Source organism: Antedon bifida, chromosome 4 (assembly GCF_963402885.1).
Source record: "Antedon bifida chromosome 4, ecAntBifi1.1, whole genome shotgun sequence".
Lineage (NCBI taxonomy): Eukaryota > Metazoa > Echinodermata > Crinoidea > Comatulida > Antedonidae > Antedon > Antedon bifida.
Genome location: NC_136229.1, coordinates 19,158,039 through 19,167,920, shown reverse-complemented (window position 1 = coordinate 19,167,920; position 9,882 = coordinate 19,158,039).

Here is a 9,882-nt window from a genome sequence, read left to right as displayed (position 1 = left end):
TTTTTGGCGAAAAAATACCATTTTGAAGTTCAGCAATTTAGAATTGTTATAGGAAGAAGTTGTCAATTACAATTGAATTATATCTAGGTTTAGTCACCTTAAACATTGCTTATTAACTTGGTCAAATTTAGTTAACTTAACCATAGCTTAGGTTAACAAATTTGCCCTCATGTTTACTTCATTGACCATGCATACCTTAAATAATTTAAATACATGTTTTGCAGTCAAGTTACATATTTCTACCTTAACTGGTTAACTAACTACACTTAACTTGGTTAACTAGGTAACCTCTTCAAACCTCTTGTGTTTTTCAATCATTTTGGTAATAAAGTAAATGAATGCAGATAAAAGATACCATCTTGATATCAATGTAGGGCCCACGTTGATGTCAGGGTAGGTACATGGTCCAAAATTGTTACCCAAATGAAGAAAATTGGATTGTTAAAGTTATAACATGTTGAATTTTGGAAATGTTCTTTCGTAGCTTCCAATTTTAAGGTGTGTGTATCTAAAATAAAGTTGATAAAATATATCTTGATTCTGTCTTGTAGTTTGTTTGGTTTGCTTGATAATACCAGTAAAAAGAAATGCATAATTAGTTATAGGAAGCTAATTTGGATGCTCTAAATTGTTAGGACTATTTCTTTTCCTCAGACTTTTCTTTTGTAACTTACATAACACTCAACATTATTCCCCTTTTTGAAACACCACAAACCTTACTAGCGTTGATTTTCCTTTACACGATATTATAAATTCATGTTAGGTATATTAACCTTTAGAATGTGACCTAAAAACGAGAATAATATTTATGTACAAGTATCACATGACAACCTATTTGAACTACATTTTTTTTATATGATTGTATTTAGTTAAATGATTTATAGTTGCCCTGCTTTTGCTCCTTATGCTATTCTGCAACTCTATGCCTACCCACCCACCAATATTTTGTTGCATTCACATAGTCAACGAATGTTGTTGTTTTCCCAGATTTGAAAGGGGGACTTAAAATATTGGATTTTGAAATAACTCCATTTTCAGTTCACCCCAAACTCCTTGATGGCCCACTTCTTCCGAGAAAGAATGATAACCCACTTCGTCACAGCTTGCGTGATGACCACCTCTTCCCCCGGCATGAGGACCCGCCTCTTCTCAACTTTCTTGATGACCCAACTCTTCCAAGCTAAAGCCCCACACCTCTTTCCCAACTTTCTTTATGGCCCACCTCTTTCCAAGTTAAAGCCCCACTTGTTTCCCCAGCATGAGGATCCACCTCTTTCCCAGCTTTCTTTATGAACCACCTGTTCCTCCAAGCTGAAAACTCTTCCTAGCTTTCTTTATGACCCACCTCTCCAAGTTAAAGCCCACCTCTTCCCAGCTTTCTTTATCATCCACCTCTCCCAAGCGAAAGTCCCACCTCTTTCCCAGCTTTCTTTATGACCCACCTCTCCCAAGCGAAAGCACCACCTCTTTCCCAGCTTTCTTTATGACCCACCTCTCCCAAGTCCCTACCTCTTCCTGCAAAGAGTTTTCACTTTCTTATCGCCAGTGTGCACAACTTCTTCCTGCTTTCGAGTGCACAGCTCTTATCCCGAGTGCTCGCAGCATACGCATTTCAAACATCATTTAAATACCACTTTGGGAGTATCAAGCTCTATTGCATAGTGTGTTGATATTTTTAAGATGAATGGTGAGAGTCCAACCGGAACCAAAATTATTCAGTGAATTTATTTTTGGCGGATATCCAAACAGTATTACAAATCCACCGACGATAATATTAATCTTCCACTTTTGTTATCGTTTCTTCGAAAAGAAAAAAAATCGAGATATCGTCACTTCTGTAATGGTCATAAACACAGCCCAAAGACAAAATGCGTGACTATTAATAGTATGTATTATTTTACGCAAATACTATTTCTTAAGTTTTCCCGCAAGAATATTCCACGGATATTGTTTATTTTATATGCGCAAATACACAACAGTGTGTTCTGACTTCAGTTTCCCGCATGACTTGAATGTACTTTTTGGGATTTGTTACCCTTTGACCCTAGATGTATGCCACCCTGTTATTATAAAAGGTACATCTATAAAGACGTCACAAGAAGTGGGTTAATCGGTAACACACACATGCACGAGCGCTATTCCAAAAAGTCCGATGTTTCTCAGTGGCCCGCATCCTGTTTGTTGTTATTTATATAAAAGTACTTTTTCCGTTTGATCTTTTTTAAGGACATTGTCATTATATGCTCCAATCATTTCTACTTTGAAAACACGATGTTTAAGATGTCGGACTTCTTAATATATAAAGTAGAACTACATGTCTATCATGGTTAGAGTGGAATCTTCTCCATAGCAGACTACCCCGCCCCACTCTCCTACCTATAATAATTACGTCACCGAATACCTATAATTATGAGAGCATAATCTAAAACAACAGCTTGTTAGTGTTTTAATTATGATATAAATTAATAAAACCAAACTTGATGATCACATTTGAAATGTATAGCCACATTTGACGAGAGCCACGCGATCCAATTAGGCCTATTAGAAAGAAAATCCCGCTCGACCACATTCATTAATAGGCCCACATCAAAGTAGCGCCGCTTCTGTGCTTGTTCAGCAACGTACAGTACAGGGGTTTCATGTAATGCCATTGGATTAAGTTACCGGCCATGTTTGTACTTTTTTGTACTATCCTTTCAAAATGCATATACGATGTCGTGGAATATTGTTCGCCATTTCGACAGAAACTGTAGGCCCTATATTATGCCATTAATGTCTTTTATCAACTTGTTATATACTTTTTTTAAACAAACACGAGTACTCGTGCAATTAAATGGACAAGATTAATACAATACGGTACAAACGACCATTTACCATACCTGTATAGCCAGATAATTGAAGAGAACTATTAGGCCTGACAGGCAAGTTCACACTTTACCAGATTTATGGACTCTCTCTTCTATATTCACACGACAAAGAATTGATTTATCATCAATATACCACAGGTAGCAAACAAAGCAGATTTATGTATCAAGTAACACTGGTAGTAAACAGACTACTCGCCGTCTTGTTGTCGTTATACCGCCTTGGGGTATTGGATAGCCCTCGGTCAAGATCGTATCCTGGAAGGTTATCTGATGCTATAGGTTCAATAACATTGTCACTGAAGACAAATGACAATGTTATTATAAAAAGTAGTATTTAATCTAGTAAATAATTTAATTTGCCCTCTGATATGCGTGAGTAAAACACCATTTTGGGGTTCTTTTATTCTTTGAAAGTAATTCAAGACAATAATTTCATCTTGGCCTATTGAGGTTATGACGCCGTAGTTCCAGATTAAAATGTATTTAGCATAACAGGAGATTTAAATATATTTATAGATCGTTTTAAAGATTTCCTTTCATAGATAATTAACATACCTATCGATTTATAAAGGCACCTAAATAATTACTTATCAACCTAGGCACGCAATTGAAGAATTAGGGCTTGAGCCTAGTTACACTTGTAGAAAACTTGATTTGCAAACTAAAGTTTAAACATCTGCAAACTTGTTTTCTGCTGTTTGCCGAAGTTCTAAGCTTTGGAAAACTTTGTTTGGAAAACCTTTCTTGACAAACGAAGTTTGCTCGAGTTTGCAAACAAAATGTTTTCTAGTGTAAGACTAGGCTAAACTTGCAAACTCAAACAAATATTTGGTAAAGTTTGCTTACAGAATCAGCTGTTTTTTACTGTACAATTTCCTGCTGTTTAAATCTTGCTTAGCCCTAAATTCTGTCAGTTCATGGATATAAAGAAGGTGCAATTGATGACTCCGAACAATTGACAAAGACAGATAAAGAAGGCACAGGCCCTGCCCTCAATGACATCAATGTTTACTCCTGGGAAAACGGCTTACGCTACATCTATCAACATCGTACTAAATGAGGAGAAAAAAAACAATCTTAGGCCTAGAAAACTTAACCCGGACAAAAAAAAAGATCAACCAGTTAGGAAAGAATTAAACTTTGTTGCTGTACTTTACTGATTCAGGGAGTGAGAACTAAGTCCAAATGTCAAATGTGCTGAGGGGTGTACAGGTCTATTTTCAGTTTCAGGGTGGCCTCTCCCATTAACACCACTCATCACCCTTGCAGCTTGATTTTATTAGAATATCTTCTTTCTTCACTTTGAGTTTAATAACGGCTTCAGTTGGCAGTTAAATTTAAATTAGACACAACTGTAAATAATCTATTTATTTGTTTGGTAAAAACACTATTTAATGACGGTTTGAAGTTTCTCTTGCCACAATGCATTTACCCTTTTTGTTTCTTCTTTAACTTACTTGTTATGACTTTAATAACTCGGACATTCATTATTTTTGCTTCAACTGTCGATATGTGACAATATGCAAAATTCTTACTATTGCGTCTTTTACCTGACCCAGTTTTTATGTAACTGCAGTCAAAATATAATAAAGCGTATAAACGTATTCAGACCACTAAGAATTGTTCGGAACCTGCGTTTTTAATGCTACAAGATAAATCTGTTTTTTCCACAATGTAATGAATGAATACCAAAAATAATCCACTAACGTCACATTTTAAATGGTGAGATTTATTTTAGTTTAAAAATATAAACGAAGGTCGTCTTGATAAAAATATCAACTGAAATATTGCTATTTAATTGAACTGGCCTAGCAAAGTACCTGTCATTGTTAATAATCCCTCATAAACTAGTTAGATTTTTAAAAGCAAACTCCTGGGAATTCGTGGAATTTGTTTTCAGAAGTGAGAACATTCACTCTAGTTGGTGGTTTGAAATGACCACTTCAAAGCCCACAAATTGTAATTGACTCGAACAATTTATAAGTATCATATAATTAGTTCCAAACTTTAAAAAACAGTTCTCGCATCTCGTTTCAGAAGAATTAGAAAATGTAATTTAAAATGATTTGTGTTTGTATTATTATGAATAAGGATTACAAATTAAACTCATTTTTTATATCTTGATACTTAGGGTTACTACTTAGATCATCAGGCCTACAGTACCAATTAAGAAACAAACTTCGTAAACATAGTCTTAGCCAATTAGTAGGCCTATTACAGATTAGAAATCTAATAGGCCTATACCGATGTTCAGCAAAAGCCTGACGAGTAATTTGAGTTGAGTTGAGTTGAGTAATCTAACTCGATTTACGTACACCAATGAATTTTAAAACTTTTATTTTATCTATAACAAAATTGTTCCAAACTTCAACATGAACCTAAAAATGGAAGCCATGGTGATATGGTTACCTTCAGGGTAACAGCAATATTACATTGTTACTTATATTCTTGATTACAAACAGCTGTGGAAATATGGATAATGATTGTAATAACCTTTTTAATGTAAACATTATTATGTGTTAAAGGAATCCATGTTGTTTAATCGGTGAGGTATTATTTTAATCTGTAGACACCATCAATGACTTTTGCCGGCTTCATGGTCTATTAATGTTGGCATTATCTGAACCCTTAACTAACAAAATGTTACAATACCAGATGTAAATATGTGTAAATGATTCGCAAAGCCTACATACTGCGTAAGGTGCAGGTTCAGACTATAGTTTCTCCCCCAAGGCATAGCAAAGATATTTTTTCTAGGCCCACAGGCTAGCACAATTTTGCTGCTTTATATCTTGCTTCTGAAACTACATAGGGCGCAGGTCTATTTTGAAACAGTTGGTTTGTTTTCGAATTTATAATACTTAATTTAACAGAAAATAAATACGTTTCCCAAGGCTATAGTAAACCTACATTTAACATTCGAACCAAGAATGTTGACCGGTATAATCTTGTATCTTTTAGGAACGCAATAACTGAGCAATAGCCTAACTATCTTGATGATGAATGTTTAATTTTGTGAATGGAGTTGAATAACCCGTACATGTGTAAACAATATGAAACAAATCAATCAACCGTCAACCATCTTTATTTGTGCAGGGCGTTCCAACTTAATCCGTCTATCTATTAAAACAAGATTTACAAGAAGTTACCAAAATGAGGTGTGTTAATGTAAATAGATTGTAAATAGGTTTTAGTTAATGACAAACTATCACCATACCATCCTACTTTTTCACCCAGTTTGTTAGTATTCCTTTACGAGGCCATGTATGTCAACATGTTTATCTTTTTACCTATAAGTCGAATCGCTGTTTCACCCAAAAATGTCTCTTTATACACAAGCATGTAAGCCTACTTTTACGCCCCCATCAACCTGCTTAATTAACGCTACTCAAAACATTACAAATCAATTCCAGGACATAAAAGAATTGATCCACAATGTGTTTGACTATAACGTAGGCCTAATGACGCAAGTATTTTTCTTAAATGACCAAATTCGGTTTCCGCAACTATTTTGTAAACTAAAACTTGACATGTAAGTCAGTAACCTGTCTCTGTGTCGAAACAGAGCTTTGGGCCTGTAAACTCGATTTACCTGTATAAAGTTTCACTCAAAAATGAGGTTTCTCTACACATGCATGTAGGCCTACTTTTACGCCCCCATCCAACCTGTTTAATTTACGCTACTCAAGACCAAAAATCAAGTCCAGGACATAAAGGAATTGATCCATAATGTGTTTAACTATAATGTAATGAAGCAAGTAATATTTTTCTTAAACGACCAAATTCGGTTTCCGTAGTTTTTGTAAACTAAAACTTGACTTGTAAGTCAGTAACCTGTCTCTGTCGAAGGAGCTATAAGGCTAAGGCATGTAGGCCTCACTCGATTTATGTAAGACAATATAGCCTAAATAGAAATTTAACCGAATGGTAATATTAATTATCATAGAAATTAATCTTTCTGAGAATTGCAATACGTAAAATGAATATGAACATTTGAAAAGCTTCAGTTCGTGTTCTGGAGTTACTAACTACGCATGCGTACTAGCATCGAATTCAGTAATTCCCTAATGTTGCCAATAATTCAAGAAAGAAAAAAAAAATAATTTGTTTATTCAATATCGGATATTTATTTCAATTATTGCTTTAGGCCTATACATTTATATGTCAGGAATAACACTGTGCTGTTTTTCATCCGTACTTTGGAAGTTGAGCTCGATAGGCATGTAGTTGCATTTTCTCTCCTTCCTTTTCGTCCATATTATATTATATTCATGTTTTTATGCTTTTTACTATATTTTCTTATGGATGAAAGATAAAGGAACTTATAAACATTGTGTTATTAATGTACATATAAAACTTCTGCAAGTGTAGGCCTATGAATAATGCCTCATGATAATGTGTTGCTTTTTGAATTATTCCTCCTCTGGCACTCGTTTCATTACGGAAGCATGACCACATAATCATAATTAGAAAGCTAGAGCAAGATGACGAGATTATGGCATAATAATGTATTTTATTTGCGTTTCATGTGACCGTTCTGAACAGCTGATGTATCGATAACAGACGATGTCTAAAGTAGATTCTTGTCTGAATTAATGACAGACTATATAACGCATCAAAATAGAAGAAGACAGGTTGCATGATACTGATATCAGACGATAAATGTATTTCCAGAACTGGTTACATAACAATGTCTCGTGTTATATAATAGCGCTTTTGATTTTAAATAATTAATCGAAATAAACGCTCGAGTTAAAACTAACATGTACGCTCGAGTTATATCAATATCAAAGAATATTTCTTCTTAAAGTAATATAAACATTCGCTCGAGTTACAAATTATATGAACATATATTATGTAAAATGATTTTATTACATAAGTATCATTAAAATCTTCTTCGAGTTACACTATGTGAATGCTTTACATTTACGCTCGAGTTACAAACTATAAACATGTAAATAACTTCATTACATAATGACATTATTAACATCGACACGTGTATAAACATTTACAATGTGTTCATATTGTTCATCAGAATGACAGGTGTCGGGGCAAACCTGTCAGAAAGATGAAACTAAAGTTTTAACTCAATCTATCGCCATGTAGTGTTAAAAGCAACGAGTTTTCTAATCTGCTTAGTCATCTCGTTGGCAGGTAGCTCAACTATTATTATTTGTATTTCAACAATCAGTTCCACACTTTTCAGACACGAAAGTCCAGATAGGGTCATGTCTGTTGAATAACAAGTTAATACGTATTTATCAAAATGTTAAATAACGTATTTACAATTAATTGGAATTGTGCCACTTATGGTAACACTAGAATAAGTTTTAAAGTATTTCCATATTGATTTTAAAAACAAAACACATTTACTTTGAACGATTTGAATTGTGTTTGAAAAAAATATATGTTTCTTTAGTCCTAGTTTTTTTTATCCTTATATACCTTCACCTTTAGTATTGTTATACTCGTACAATGTGCCATGCAATGTAATGATTGGAGAGACAAATGTGCCTGAAACTGTTGAAATGGATACACCAGCATGTTAGTGTAGGCGCAGTCCCACGACTCATTCGCTCTTTCAACACAAACCGATTGTTACCTTTGTAATGTGTTACATAACCTTTACTTCAGATTCGTAATCGAAATTTCCATCTTTAACTTTTCCAAATTGAGAAATAACCATATCTAATACAAGATCTAATTTTAGCGATGTACTTGATGTACCAGTAAAAATTGGAACATGTTTACATGTGTTATCAATACTTGTAGGCATCCTGTTTTCTGACTTTACTGTGTTACTTTATCGAGTCATCTTCGCAAATCAAATTAACCCTATGTTCGGGGGTTCCTTGTTATAAGTTCAAGTGCAGAAACAACACGCCTATGAAACGCTACTTTTCAATCGGCTTTCCATAACATCTTTACCAGATGTCACGCAGACATTCTTTTTCAAATGTCGTTTAGTGTTTCCCGCACAATTTGTCTGCTTTTCTGCAACGGAACATTAAAAACGTATAGTAGGGCCATGGAGGTACAGTATACCCATGGTAAGAGCCAGTCCTTGTATACACTCCCCCTACAAGTGGAACCCGATATTTCCCTCAAACTACTTGCTATAAAGTTGCTGCTAAATAACGTAATTATGACGTCGTCAACGATGGCGCATTGTCGATGGTCTCGGGACACCATTTTGCGTGGAAGCCCAAATTGGCGTGACATCCACTTTTGGATTTACCTGCGCATAGTTCAGTTGTTTGTCATTCATCATTTAGTGAAATAATATAAGGTGCGGGAAGCAGCTGCAGTTTGCCCGCCTTCAACCTATCCTTCTGGGAATTGGAACGTGCCGAAGAAAATCCGCGGCTTTCGTGACAATAACCATGACAATTGTTGGTTATAATTAGAATGTTCTATTATGTTTTATTATTTATTTTATATTTTTTGATTCCAAATTTTTGATCAATAAAGTGCAACGTACAAATAGCTACACGGGACTTCCTTCATTCAGTTGAAGATGACATCTTTAATTCGAATGTTGTGGAGTTTTTTAAAAAGTAGAAAATCATCATCATAACAATTTGAATAATTACTAAATGAATATAATTGTTCCAATCTATATAGAAGATATTACTGCATTTCACAAACTACAGATTTCTAGGTTGTTTTTTACACACATTTCACCTAGGGCAAGTTCTTAACGCTGTGATACAATAATAGTAATTAACAATGACATTTAACCGGTCAAATAAATATTAATTATTATTATGTACGTGGATCACGTGTTTGAAAATCTAGCGGAATTTGCAGGTGTTCAGTTGAATTATGCCACCTGTTATTGAATCGCGTAATTATTGCGCGGAATTGTAACATCACGCAGTCACGCTTTATTGATTGTGCTTTTACAGCGACAACAGAGACAATTTAAAACTTCGTTTATGTTTTTATCTAGATCTAAATGGGTTTTTTTTGTGCAATTATTTTTGACTCCTGCTTTTTTCTACATGACTTATTT